This window comes from Pelodiscus sinensis, chromosome 1, assembly GCF_049634645.1.
Source record: "Pelodiscus sinensis isolate JC-2024 chromosome 1, ASM4963464v1, whole genome shotgun sequence".
Taxonomy (NCBI): Eukaryota; Metazoa; Chordata; order Testudines; family Trionychidae; genus Pelodiscus; species Pelodiscus sinensis.
In genome coordinates, this window is record NC_134711.1 from 159,120,090 (window position 1) to 159,135,793 (window position 15,704).

Below are 15,704 nucleotides of genomic sequence, written 5' to 3' on the forward strand. Positions count from 1 at the left end.
ACCATGAAGGGTTAGCAGGGCCTGAAACAAGGAAGAAAGCTCCAATGGTACTAGAAACCACACTAAACAATAAAAATTGAATCAGAACCCTGCATTTAAATAGACACAAAAATCCACACGTATCCAAATGTTGTTATTCACTCCCATCTCTGTTATGAGGAAGTATGGATGTGAATAGTCTTCCAGACTGCACTTCATTACAATTGGCCGGTCTCCAATCAAAAGCAGATTTTTTTTTAAATGCTAGAAAAAGATTGTTCAATTTTACAGGTGCTCTAAGATTTTCTTTTGGATTGATATGATCTCATTTGCTGGCTGTCACAGTAAAACCCAATATCCAAACTCCCTCTGGCATTTGCACAGTGATAACCTCACAGCCGTATCTAAAGTTTACTTAAAAATAAAACTTGAACACCTCAATGATTTTGAGTTGGAGTGCCAAGACTTCCAGCCACACTGAAGCAAACAATGCAATAAATGCATAACCCTATTGTATGTATATTAATTTGGCAACTTATTATCATTTCCTACAAGAGGATATTGATGCAGTGCTGTTATATGGAAGAGGGTGTCACTGGCATGTGTGCTGTATTTTTATTACTGCTAGACTCTCCGTAAATGCAGGAAATCATGTCTGTTCCAGTTTAGTGGCACTGTCACAGGGACACCTTGAACAGTGTCTCTGGCTTTCATAAAAAAAAGTCACAGGAGGTTTTTTCCCCCTCTCCATCAAGGGTAAAGTGCAAACTTCATTAGTCCTCCACTGAGCTCAGGAAGAGCAGGCACCAAACATTATACTTACACTCGACAAAATGTATGTACTTTTTCTAACAATTCACAGAATTTAAGAGACTACAAGACCATCTAGTCTAACCTTCTATATATCACAGGCCACCAACACTGCCCTTCAGCTGCTGATCTCTAAATCCAACAACCAAAATTAGACCACAGTATTACAGCCCACAGGAGACTAGACTGAATGTGCAACAGGAAGAGAGCAGAAGGGACCAAGGTGCACCTATGACCAAGGCCCCTGCAATGGCAGGGAAATTGTCAAGTGAGACATAATCTTGGCAAGTGACCCATACCCAAGTTCTGCAGAGGAAGGGGGGAAAAAGACAAAGTCACCGACTTTCAGATCTGGATAAAAATTCCTTCCCATCATCACATATCGTGATACATTAAACCCTGAGCATGTGAGCACAGACTAGCCAGCTGAGCACCTGACAGAGAAAATACTTGGGTACCACCATGGAGCTCTGTCTTGAAGACCAGCACTGGAAACTACTTTTCAAACCTTTTCAGAATAACCTGCTCCAAAAGTGCAGCTTCATCTGGAGTGGAGATTTGGATGAGAGCACAGAAACAGCGCACAACAATCTAGGACATAAAGTTTCCGAAAGATTTCAAAAAAACTGAAACTTCAGAAGGAAAGTAATGACCTTTTCTGGATGTTTACCAGGGCATCACTAATTAATACTCTACTTTTTATCAAAAATGCAATTGGAACTTTAACCGTTAATGGTCAAGATGTCATTATTACATCACACTGCAACCACAAAACTGTATAGCAGAATGCTGGGATATAGTACAGCACTGAAACAGGGGGAATAGAAATTCTGACCATACCAATTCCTTAAAGCATGCTAAGTTTCTCTTAGTATGTCTTTACCCAGCTACTATTAAGATGGAGCTCTGTGTAGCTTGAAAGAACTGATGAAATCCTCACTCAAGGTGACACTATGAAGCTTTTATACCACTATGGCTAGGTAGTCTGTGTGTCTCATTTCCGGAGCAACTTGTTTTTGTTTGTTGTTAGGATAATGAAACAATGTCTGTTTACAGTTTTTCCACTATGCTACTGCGCCTGTTTCTGAACTTTGGAGATTTATTGTTGCTTAATTACAGCAAATCCTTTAGGACATGTAAGTTGTCTTTAAATCACACAACAATGAGTATTTTAAATGATTTCCAGAGCCATTAATAAAATCAAGAAGTTCCTCCTCCTTGCTATTTTCTGCTGAGTTGCAACCCATAATATGTAAAAAAACCACAAGAGGGTATCTCAGACTTGCTGGCATCATGAAAATATACAGTCACGTCCGCATTCTCTATTGAAGGGAAAGGAGAAACAAGTATTACTCCATTTCTAGCAAGCAGCAATAAAACGGAAACTATGGTGGATTTGCATTCTGTTAGCTCTTTCTAGGTATACTTTTTCTATGTGTGCAAACCTGTTTTTATGGGGCTGAAAGAAACAAAAATAGCTTCTTCTTTCATGACTATAGGATTTTCAACAGAGTCAGGCCCAGACTCGTGCCCATCAATAAATGCGTTAGGGTATGTCTACACTAGCCACCCTAGTTTGGACTAGGGTGGCTAATGTAGTCATTCAAACTTGCAAATGAAGCCCAGGATTTAAATATCCCGGGCTTCTTTTGCAAGTGAATGACTACATTAGCCACCCTAGTCTGAACTAGGGTGGCTAGTGTAGACATACCCTTATTTTCTGGAGCTTAGGTAAGGAGAATAAAGAGCTTTCCCAAAGAAGGATCTAAAAATAGTTCTATATCCTGCAATGGGGAATCTTAATATCAAAAGGAGTTCTGTGTGAAATTAATATATGCAGGAGCTAAACCAAGGGCAAATCGGGGAGAGAGAATCTTTGATATTAAAGATGCTTTTGTGTGGTGGTTGTCCAGTTGTTTTGTTTGAAGCATTCTTGGTTCTGGGTAAGAACAAAGACAAATCTAACTAAATATAAATATAGTGGCAACTGCCTGAAGTTAAGAGATACTGGCATAAATTACAGTTAATTACAGTTATTTATCCATGCCTCCATTTCTGTGGAAAGTTTCACTGGACATTCTGCAAGATGAATTTCTGCCAGAAATTTGTGTCATAGAATGTCCTGTGAAACTTTCCACAGAAATGGAGGCCTGGATAAACGATCTACCCAGAGTAGAATGTACATTGACATTAACAAAGGCAGCTTTTCTCAGTTTGAGGGAATAGCAAAAAAAAAAAAAAAAAAAAAAAAAAAAAGAAAGTCATTGTTCCTGTGAGGGGGTCACTCACCACCGTAGCGGGGGTCCGTCATCTGTCCCCGGAATCAGTCCATTCCGCCCGCACAGGCCTCCACTCACGTGGCGTTTCCCCTCTGGAATCTTCTAGTCGCGTTGCTCTCTTCGCCACACTGCCCTCCGGCAGTGCCCAAGTCACTCGCTCTGAGCCCCCCTTCCGGGGGATTGGTGTCTCCAGCAGGCCTGTCCGCAGGCCTAGCAGGCTGGCCGGCTGGCTGTCCGTGCGCCCTGGCCCAGCCTAACTCTCTAGCCCTGCCCCAGCTCCAGAGAGCGTCCTGCTCCCTCAGCAGCCAGGCTCACACTGCCTTGGCTGAAGCAGCCCTGCCCTTTTATAGCCCCCAGCTGGGCCTTAATTGGCCAATGCCGCCCAGCTGGGCTGAACTCCCCGGGCCTGCTCCAGGCTGGGGTTTGGCTCTTAAGGGGCCAGTACAGGGCAGCTGCCCTGTTACAGTTCCTTTCTCAAATGTGACCAAGACTGTTACAAACTGGCAATCGTCAGTTGTCCACTGTAGTAAAATAAGTAGTTCTACCACAAAGAATTAAATGCTGATACCCTGATCCTCTAACATATTTAGGAGCCTAATTCACATTGAGTATCCAGAAGCATGTTAGGTCTTCCTGTACATATGTACATGACAAGGTGACATCTCTATCTGATATTTTAGGGAAAAAATCTTGATTCCAGATGCACCAACAACTACTTTGTGTGCTATGCACTAGCTTTATACCAACATTCCCCCAGAACAAGTACTATGCTGGGTTTTACATGCAGGTTTCCAGCCAGTCTGAGGCTATGCCTATACTTTTGTGATAGAGATCAATCTTCTGGCATTTGATTTTAGTGGATCATTTGCTCCCATCAGCCTCTCACTGTGAAGATAGTGCTAAGCTCAGCTTAAGGTATGTCGATTCCAGCTATGTTATTTACATAGCTGGAGTTGAGTATGTTAAGCTGACTTTCCAGGTCTAATATACACTAGGCCTGAAAGTTCAACATCAGAAGCTGAGCTGCAAATACAAAACTACCATCACAATCTTGAAAATGTCATATATATGACACATAGGCGATTGATTTGACTTCCACATAGATACACCTGTTCTCAGAATTTGGCTGAGTGTAAATAATCTTTGAGAGAAGACAAAGTTAAGTTAACAGAAGAAAAAAGTTTAGAAGTTCAGCAGTTTCAAATGTTGTAATTAGTCTCACAACCAGACACGATTCCCCTATCTTGGGGTTTTAAATTGATAACATTTTACACACTCCAGCCAGTATCATCGATATGATTAATAGCAATTTTCCCTCTATACTGCGCTTTAAACACATCTGTAGTCCAGTGGTAAATTTTGTAGCCAGAGGACACAGAGTAAGAAAAGTCCTTTCTAGTGTCATTGACACTATAAACAATTTCTGGACTAGAAGACAACATAGCTTTTTTTCCCAATTAAATTCATTTGTAAGAAAAGAAAAATCTTATATTTAGCAATGGGACAATCTTACTATGTAAGATTACATGTAAATAATTATATGTTTGAAAGAATTATTAGAGGAAAGCTAACGTGAAGAATTGCAAGTGGGATGGAGTTGTGAATGTGAAGAGGATGATGGCCATTCATATTTCATCCACAAGGTGATGTACAGTGTTAGTCCAGCGCCAGTGAAAGTTCTGTCTCTAGAACAGTCTCCTTCTGTTTATCCATAGTGGAATTTCTTCAGTGGAATGAAGCGGTCCTACTAGGTCACTATCTTGAAAGGATATATGATCTCACCTAACTGGGACCAATATCGCCCTAGGGATTTGAGGGGGAGGGAAAATCAGCATAGTAAACTGGGAAAAAATGGTTACTTACCTGTAACTGCTGTTCTTCAAGATGTGTTGCTCATGTTCATTTGAATTAGGTATGTGTGAACAATGTGCATGGATTCCGGAGCCTTTTTTCCCCAGCGGGATCCGAAGGGCCATAAGGGAGCCCCCTAGAGTGGCACTGACATTATGGTGACTAAGTAACCCTGCTGGCCCTCCCATCCCTCAGTTCCTTTTTGCTGGAAAAACTCCGATGAAGGAGAGGCAGAGTGGGTGTTGAATGAACATGAGCAACACATCTTGAAGAACAACAGTTACAGGTAAGTAAAGTTTTTTTTCTTCGAGTGCTTGCTCATATGCATTCTAAGTAGGTGACTCCCTAGCCAAAACTAACAGAGGCGGAGTCAGAGAACAATACAGGTTAGATGAAAGCCGACTGCAATACTGCAGTGCCCAGGGCTGCATCCTCCCTTGTTTGCTGGGTGATCACATAATGTGCTGTGAATGTGTGTTCTGGTGACCATATTGCTGCCCTACAGATGCCCAGTCTAGGGACCTGCACCAGGAAGGCTGTAGAGGAAGCATGTGCCTGAGTGGAGTGTGCTGTGATGCGTAGCCGTACCCTGTCCACCAAATCATAATGCTCTCTGATACACAACGAAATCTAAGATGACAGGTGTTGGGCCAACACCAGCAAACCTTTCATCCTCTCCGCTATCATAATAAAGAGCTGTGGGGACCTGTAAAACTCCCTTGTCCTGTCTATGTAAAAAGCCAGAGCCCACTTCACGTCTCGCAAGTGAAGGGCCCACTCCCTTGGAGTTGCATGAGGTTTTGGGAAGAACATCAGCAGGTAAATATCCTGAGACATATGGAATGTAGAGACCACCTTAGGGTGGCATGCCCAGTGTGGGCACAAATGCACCCTGTCTGCTGAAAAGACCATATACAGAGAATCAACTGTTAGTGCTCTGAGCTCTGAAACCTTCCTAGCCAATGTGATTGCCATTATAAAAGCTACCTTAAACGAAAAGTGTTTAAGGGAGCATGTGGTCAACGGCTCAAAAGGAGGGCCCATAAACCTGGTGAGCATGAGGTTGAGATCCCACTGTTGCACCGGTTGTCTGATGTAAGGGAACAGCCTGTCCACTCCCTTAAGAAATCTCTTGAACATGGAGTTCAAGAACACAGACCTCCTCTCTTCCCCCAGGGTGAAAGGCTGTAATAGCTACCGGGTGTACTGTAAGGGAGGCCATAGAGAGACCCGAATGCTGCAAGTCTAAAATCAGTGGGATGGGTAACTGCAAGGGGTGCACTCCCTTCTGCAATGTCCATTGGGAAAACTGCATCCACTTGACCGAGTAAGCTGACCTAGTAGAGGGTTTCCTGCTTCACAACAGGACTCTCCTAACTTCTTCTGAACACTCCTGCTTTGCTTCTGTCAGCCATGGATATACCACAACACCAGGTGGAGCAATGGCAGAGTCATCCCTCTCCCAATTCCTGGGTGATTAAATCTAGCACCTTGGGAAGGGCTATAGGATCCCCTACTCCATATCAAGAAGGATAGGGTACCAGTATTGTCTGGGCCACTCCGGTGCTGTGAGGATGATCTTGGCTTTGAACCTTTTCTTCCTGATGAGGACCTGTGCTGTGTCTAGACTGGCCAGTTTTCCGGAAAATCAGCCACTTTTCAGGAAAAACTTGCCAGCTGTCTACACTGGCCGCTTGAATTTCCGCAAAAGCACTGACTTCCTACTGTAAGAAATCAGTTCTTCTTGAGGAAATACTATGCTGCTCCCGTTCGGGCAAAAGTCCTTTGGCGCAAAACTTTTGCGCAAAAGGGCCAGCGTAGACAGCCCAGATTTATTTTCTGCAAAAAAGCCCCGATTGCGAAAATGGCGATCGGAGCTTTTTTGCAAAAAAAACCTTCCTAGATTGGCACGGACACTTTTCCGCAAAAAGTGCTTTTGCAGAAGATCGTCCGTACCAATCTAGATGCCCTGTTCCGAAAATCCTTTTAACGGAAAACTTTAGACATAGCCCTGATGCATTAGAGGAAACAGGGAAAATGTGTAGAGGAGGACTGTGGGCCAATTGGTCACTAACACATCTCCTCTGGACCCTGGGCCCTGCCCCAGGTATGAACAGTAAAGCTGACATTTCCTGTTCCTGTGAGAGGCAAATAGATCCCACTGGGGATAACCCCCACTTCTGGAAGACCTCCTCTAGTATCTTGATCTTTAGGGACCACTCGCATGTTGTGAAAGTACTTCTTAGCGTGTCCACCAAGACATTTTGTTCCCTGTTAGGTACATGGCCTCCATATGAATTTTGTGGGCTATACAGAACTCTGAAAGGAGTAGGGCTTCTTGACATAGGGGAGAAGAGTGAGCTCCACCCTGTCGATTGATATAAAAGATTGCTGCCATGTCGTCTGTCAGGACTGAGACCACCTTGTGCCTCAGGCTGGGTAAAAACATATGGCAGGCCAGTCTGACAGCCCCTAGCTCCCTGACATTTATGTGAAGATCCTGGTCCCTGGGATGTTGCTTGACCAGATGCACTCCCAATCCTGTGTTCAATGCATTGGTGACAAGCCGCATCAACGGGCTCTGGCTCATAAAAGGCACTCTCCCACACACACCATGTCCTCTCGCATCCACCACTTGAGGGACTGGATGACATCTTGAGGAAGTTTGAGGAATGAGTCCCAAGGTGCCTGAGCCTGGTTGAACACCCTGGCTAAGCACATTTGTATTGGTCTGAGCCTGAACCTGACATGTCTGACCACATAGATGCAAGCTGCCATGTGACCAAGCAGCTTCATGCACATTCTTGCTGTCATGATCGGAGAGGCTATGAGGCCCCGTATGATGAAGTTCATTGCTAGAACCCTGATCTTGGGAAGGGAAGCCGTGGCTGTAGTCGAGTCCAAGTGAGCTCCCACAAATTCTATAACTTGAGTGGCTACTAGGGTGGATTCCTCCTTGTTTATTAGGAGATGCAGCCTGTTGTACAGATCTCTGATAAAAACTATTTGATGTAACACCTGCTCCCTGGAGCGGCCCCTGATGATAAGGGAACACCTGGACTCCACGTCTCCTCAGGAAAGTGGCTACTTCAGCCATGCACTTCGTGAATACCCTTGATAGACAGTCCAAAAAGGAGGACTGAAACCTGAATGTGATCCTGCCCCACAGTAAACCTGAGAAACCTCCTGTGGGCAGGCCTTATGGAAATATGAAAATATGCATCTTTCAAGTCGAGGGCAGGGTGTCAGTCCTCCATTTCCAGGGAGGGAATAATAGATGCCAATATGACCATCTTGAACTTTGCTTTTGGTATGAGAGCATTGCAATACCTTAGGTCCAAAATAGGTCTGAGGCCTCTCTTTGCTTTGGGGATGAGGAAATACTGGGAGTAGAATTCCCTTTCCTTGAATTCTTGAGGAACCCTTTCCACCACCACCTCTTGATTCAAAAGATTCTCATGAGTGGGGTCCCTGAAGAGGGATGGAGATGGGGGCGGGGAGTGGGATGGTGGCAAAAAACAGACAGGGATGGAATATGCCACTGCCACTAGGCCAATTTTAGAAATCTGTCAGTTGTAATCTGGGCCCAAGCCTGGTAAAAGTCGAAAAGCCTGTCCCCAAATAGGTGGGTCTAACACGGGAACTGGTACTCTGTCCTCGGGAGTACCTTCAAAATGAGGACTTGGGCTGCTGAGGATGGGGTGGCCATCCTCCCCTTTCTGAGCCCGAATGAGACCTATGCCTCCTGTTTCATCCACTGGCATTATTGTTACCGGTGTTTCGAGGCCTGCACCTCATTTGATCAGGCCTATAGTCCTGATAAGGAGGCATGCACTGTGGTCTGGGGTTGAATAACCACCTCTGAGAGGCTGGTGTGTGGATTCCCAGGGAAGCATAGGTCTGGAGTCTTTTAGACTATGCAGCCTGACATCTGTCTGTTGGGAGAAGAGGTCCTTTCTCTCAAACAGCAAGTCCTGCAGTGTGTTCTGCACCTCAGGAGGTATGCTGGAAACTTGCAGCCAGACCCCATGGCACATTACAGTGCCTGTGGCCATCATACATGCCACCAAGTCTGCCATGTCCAGCGCGGCCTGCAATGCTGTGCGGGATATAATCCTACCCTGCCCTGTCACCTCTGGCAGGAGTCTTGTGGTAGGTGTTCTTTAAATTTATCCATTGCCATACAGGTATTATATCCATACCTGCTTAACATTGCCTGTTGGTTGGCAATGCACAGCTGAAGGCCTCCAGTGGCATATGCCTTCCTACCCAGCAGGTCCAGTTTTTTTGGCTCCCTGCTTTTCGAGGTAGGTCATGGCTGAACTAATCTCTCCTTTTGCACTTCCACCTGGACTACGAGCAAGCCTGGGTCCGGATGAGAGCATAAATGTTCACGTCCAGTCTGGAGGACAAAATAACGCCTCTCTACTCCATTCTGCAGGATGGATGCCAGCATCTGCCCTATATTTTCTGCCCATATTTTCATATTTCCATTGGTGGTAATTTTAGAAACCGTCTTACTGAGTGGCAGCACCAGTCTTGGTGGTGCATCTGCTGACAAAATTTCGATCATGGGGTCTGAGTCTTCATTAATGACTTCCTCCTGCACCCCTAAATTGGCTGCTAGACAGTGCAGCAGCTCCTGGTGGGCTCTACCATCCTTATATGGCATAGATGGAGCTGGGTCAGCCAGGGCTTTGTCTGGATATTATGACAAGGACTCTCTTACCACTGGCTGGTCTTGGATTGGATATGTCACCTCAGAAGTTGCCAGGGACTGTGTTTGGTCCTGCGCTCTCTGACCCTCACCCTCTGCCTGGGGACATGGCCAGTCCCTCTGTAGGCTACCTACATAGTTGGAGGCTTTCTCCTACATCGGACTTCTAGGCCACATCAACCTCAGCCAGTACCTATAAGGTTTGGGAGCCTCGAGATGTCGAGGGAGTGAGTCTTCACGGTGACATCCCTCATGCCCCTGTTTCCCAGGAGATCTTCCCTTATGTTGACATCTCTTTTTTGGAGCCAGCGACTGTGAACAGTGCCTCGATGGTGCCGACTTTTGCGGTGCCAAAGCCGCTGCTGCTGCTGATGACTCATGCACCAATGCTGGTGTGCTTCTGATCACCAGTGCCCGGTCTGACACCGGCTACAGTGTGGACTCCATAAGGAGCAGCTTGAGATGGGAATCGCATTCCCTTCTCGGGCAGGGCTTAAAAACCTTTGCAGATCCTGCAAGGGTCTACTAGGTGGCCCTCCCCAAGACACTGTAAACGAGAGTCATGGGTGTCCCCGCAGGGCATGGGTTTTACATAAATTGCGCAAGGTTTGAATCCCTGTGGACTTGGCATTCCCGTCCCGGAGGGGGGGGTAAACAACAAGAGCTATAAGAACGATGACCTAACTAATTGCTAACTATTTACATTTCAAACAACTAACTACAAAGATCATTATGAACACTCTGGGTGCAAAGTCAGGGAGAGGAATCGCTTCAGCTACCGTCACTGGTGTTAAGAAGAAACTGAGGGAGGAGAGGGCCAGCAGGGGTACTTATTCATCATTATGTCGATGCCACTCTAAGGGGTTCCCTGTTGGCCTGACGGATACCACTGAGGAAAAAAGGCATGCAGCGCACGCACACCTAAATCGAATGCACATGAGCAAGCACTCAAAGAAGAATGTGTTCTATTCAATGGGAAGCAAAAACTGACAAAATAGAAAGATGTAGTCCCAGTAACCCACATTTATCACAAGAAGAGCAGCTGCATCCTGCATTTCCCAGGTTTAACTCCCACTAAAGCAAATGGAACTTTTAAATGCTGAAAGACTGGGCCTTGACTTCATCTGAGAAGTTATGATATCTTCACCTATGAAAAAAATTGCTTCTTCAGAACCTGTAATAGAATTGTTTCACTCCAAAAGCAATTTTAGTAAGGACCATATTGAGCTGTAATTAAAGATTTATGATCCCATTAAAAGGTAATGTTGTAGTTAATCCTTAATAATAAAACACTTCATAAAAGTTCAGCATTACTTACAAAGCCGACTACAGTTGACAAGTTCTGCAAAATATATGTTGTATATTTCAAGTGTCAGTGAAAATTGTTCTGTTACAGTTCCCCTTCAAATAATAATCCATAGAACTGTAGATGAATTTTAGCAAACCTGAGATCTCTATAGAAATAGGTTATATAAAAGATATATCTAAGGACACAATTCTTCTATCTTCACTTCGAATGAACCTGTGCGTAAGTAGGTCTATTTTCCTCAGCTGAGCTCAGCATGAATTATGGTGGCAAGATCTAGCCTAAATTTTTCATCAGATTGTGATACCATTATTCATGTTGAATAGTATCGTACCATGAGTAATTCCCTTGAAGTCAGTGGGACTTGTTGAATAAGGTTCCACTCAATATAAAGGTGAGACAATGTGGCTTGTAATAATTATAGTTAATTAGGAAAAGGGCATGAGATGCATCTAGCCTTATAAAAATATACTGTAAATTTGTTAGTTTTGTCCCAGAGAGTCAAGTCAATCATGAATTTCAACTCCAAACCATAAGCAGGGCAAAACACATTGCACGTGGCGTGCTCGTTTTCACAGTTGGATATTCCTCTGCAAGATCATTTTTCTGTCAGATAAACAACTAGATCTGTGCAAAATGTTGTAGCTCTGGAGAAGGAATATTTGCGGGAGGTAATCTTTGCTTTATACTTTAACAAACCTACCAGCAAAAACGGCTGGGGTTCAGATTTTGTGATGAAATATAAAGACAAGTTGCATTTTGAACAGCTTGGGGGGAAAAAACCCAACAATCAAAAAACAAACCCCTGGTAAAGAAAACCTGTATGAAAGTGTTATCTGATCAATGACAAATGCAATGCTTTGATGCAGAACGTCCTAATATTTAGCTTTTTTATTGCACTTTCATCTTCAAGGCACCTTGCATGCATTAAATAATTTATAGCACATTCCCCCCCCCCCCCCTTCCCAGTTTCTCCCTTGCAAAAGCAATGTGTGACAGGATCTTCCCGGCTATTTAGGGCTTTTTGTTTTGGTTTCTTTTTGCTGCTCTGTCATGGATTCTAGTCAAAGAAGTCATGCAAATATAAGTCTTTTCAGTCACTCATTCTGCTTTTTGAAGTCATACAGCCTGATTCATTATGATTTGGCCAGACTGGGAGGTGCAATTACCACTCTGAGGCAGCTATTATTTCTGTGCCCCAGAAAGATACACTCCCTAGAGGATGTATGTGTCATTATATCTCTGGCCATGTCTTTTCCTAGTCAATATCCTCCCCTTACCCCTGGAGGACCAAGAAGGTGGGCTGCTCTCTTTAATCACAACTCCAGCCTCCTTTAGTGGATTTCCCAGGGGCTAACATCAGAGTTAGAAGCTGGCATGCCACAATTGCATCTAGTCCATATTTGACCTTTTCCTACTAGCAGGGTTTATGTCAGAAATCCTGAAACCGGTCCAAGGTAGGTTCTGACTTTACAGATATTAAAACAGGCCCTATATTTACATTGTGTGTGTTTATCAATTAACCAGCAAAATGTGCTGCTCATTTTGCTCCCCCCACCATGACTCATTGTGCAAGAATATCTGCCATTTTTGCCCCAAGGTATGAGATGGTAAAGAGTACTTGATAGAAAGAAATGGACGCTGCTACTGACAGACACACTGCAAGTGCCATATAAATGAAGTATCTGCCTAGCAATTTAAATGGTTCTTCAGATTATGGTCATTATTTGTTGTCCTTTCAGAGCACATGTGAGGCTAAAATGGTATCTTAACAGCAGTTCAAAAAAGCCACCTGAGTAGTGAAGGATGTTGCTGACAAGCACAGTGTGATATTTCCTTTACTTTGTCTCTAGAGTGGGATTTTTTTAAGGAATATAACTTGAAGGCAAGGGAAGATAGAGTCACTTGCTGATTGCAGAGCCTGCATAGTGAGCTCTCTACCTGCTAAGTTAGAATGGGCATGTTCTTTTAACTCTGCATCCCCAATACAAAGACACTTTAATAGCAAATATTGAAGAACCATGAAGTTATTGAATATGTATTGCACAGAAAAAATTCATTGTCTGAACAACTCAGTGCCAATTTCAGCTGAAGCAACAAGTAGCTAAGGGTACATTTACACAGTAGGGCTAAACTCAAAATAAGCTAATTGTGTCGCTTAAGTCGAAATAGCTTTTTTTGAATTTGGGCACATCTACACAACAGTTATTTCAAAATAGAGCATTCTTCCTCCAAATTCCCTTACTCCTCAGACAATAAGGTTTACAGAAGTTGGAGTAAGAAGCCCAATTTATTTTGAAATAATGAGCTTGCTGTGTAGACATGCAAGACGTTATTTTGGAATAACGTCAATTATTCTGTAATAATTCTGCTGTGCAGACATACCCCATGGAGGGAAGTTTCGTTCGGACTGGCATGCTGAGGTAGACCTGCAGGTATCTGCTTTTGAGAGGGCAGTTAGAGAGGGTCAATGAGAGGTCTATTCAATTCAAGGAGGCTTAAGAAGCATTTGACAATGAGCCTTAGTAATGTATTCTCCTGTAATGCTTTGGGCCAGGCATTGTTTTCTTGCTCCTTATTAGAACCCTTGTCATGATGGCTGTGTGCATCTGCTGTAGTCTGCTAATGCACCAGTTGCCACTGTATATGAATTTCAGGAGCAACCACCATGATTTGTAGACAAAGGTTTCTTTTCTTTTTATAAGAATGTTTTTGTTCATGAGCAATACAAAAAATTCTATTTTCTAGAAGGGACATAACACTCCAGCGCTTTCTGGAATTAGGCTCTCCCAGCTGGATGTGTGTCCAGGTGTCATTCTGAAACATGTCCCTAGAAGTGGAATTCATGGGCTACTGTGACAGCCTGGAGACACGTGAGAAATGTGTGGGAAGTGTTTTGGGGAGGGCCTGGTAGGCTTCAGGGGAAGAGACCCATGCATATGTTCCATGTGCAGCATAATCAGGAGCTTGAGTATGTCTGTTTGGTCCCCTAAAAGTTGTATCATCTGCTTCTGCCCCTTTCTTTAACTAGATACCCATTCTCAGTCTTTCATTTAGAATCATTCTCCATGCTTTCTCCTTGCTACCAGTGCATCCGATCTTCCTACTCCTCTTGGTTCATCATTCAGATCCACAGCTGGGGTACGTCTAAACTACATGCCTCTGATCAGCTGTTTGTCGGCTCGCGCACTAATCTGGACATTCCCCCTGTCGACATCAAAGCCCTTTGTTGGCAGCCCCGGTAAACCTCATTCCACGAGGAATAACGGGGCTGCCAACAAAGGGCTTTGATGTCGACAGGGGGAATGTCCAGACTAGCGCGCGAGCCGACAAACAGCTGATCAGCTGTTTGTCGGCTCAGCGTGGCAGCCATGTAAATGTAAATGAAGCCGCAATCATTTAAATCGCAGCTTCATTTGCCTTTGCTGATCTGTCTAATCTACATGCCTCTGCCGACAGAGGCATGTAGTCTAGACACAGCCCTGGTGTGCAAGAGGAAACCTTCAAAAGCACATGTGCATAAGCTAAAGAAACAATAGAAAGAAGCACTATTGTAAGTGCCCCCACAATATAGATTCATACGAGTTAAATGCACCATTTTACCACAGCAGGTACAGAGTGTAGTGAGACCCCTAACCCTGAGGAATTTGGCCTAGGGAGGGAGGGAAGGGGCAAAATTGGACAAAGGGTACTGGGTGGTTTCACAGAGTTATCAATTCAAGTGCCTAAGGCTACTATGCTGAATATTGGAACCATTTTCCACAATAGAGGGTGTCAGTAGCTGCTATTTCTTTCCTGGGGTAACCAAACATGCAAGGGCGCAGCTCCTGCATGCATACAGCTACATGGCAGTCCATATGCTGCTCCTCTGTGTGCTGCTTTGGTGCCTGCAGAAGTAAAGGCAGATTAGCATGGCAAAGTTTCCTGCGGCAGTGGAAGAAACAGGGCAGCCCTCTCAAGGAATCTTCAGCAGCGAATTGTGGAATACTGCTAGTAAAGTTTCCTAGAGATCGCTGTGTAGTGTTCCTAGGACATCCCAGGTGCATCAACAAACTTTTTCCACATTTCCCCCTCTGCCTAGCTGCACAGGGGAATGAGAAGCAGATGAAAATAGTGCTAGTGTTGGCTATTTCTATCTCCCTCCTATCCTGGAGCAAAGAAACAAAAGCAGAGCTCTACCTCATGTCTTTAAATTAGCTACCTTTCAGTTTAATTGAATGTGTTCCTCTTGCGTTATGGATATAGTATGAACAGACGCGCCAGATTTACTTTCTCTGGTTCATTATTCTGGTGTCTTTATTGTGTCTCCTTTTCCTGTTTTTTATAACAGGAAGTCTGCATGTTTTCAGTCTCTTCTTAAGGCAGTTATACCATACTTGTAACTTAAACTAACCTTCGTTTCTGCCCTGTCCTTTCGGAGTTAAAAACATGAGAACAGAAGTTAGTTTTCTAGATGAAGGCATACTATTGATGTAACAGCATTATAATGTGTGAACAGACCCCTGCAAATTACTGACTTTTTTTGTTTTTGGTTCACTGACCAAAATGAAAAATCTTTTATTTTTTTTCATTTCAAATTGACCTTCACATTTCTTTTCAAAACAAAAACCAAAAAAACAACAAAAACCAAAAAACATAATTTTGTTCACCTTCAGTGAAAACATGTTTATTTGGGGGCATGTTAAACATATTTTTAATATTAAACAAAAATTTAAAAACCCCATTCACTAAAATTGCTCCTGTTAAAGCTACTCCATTCTGT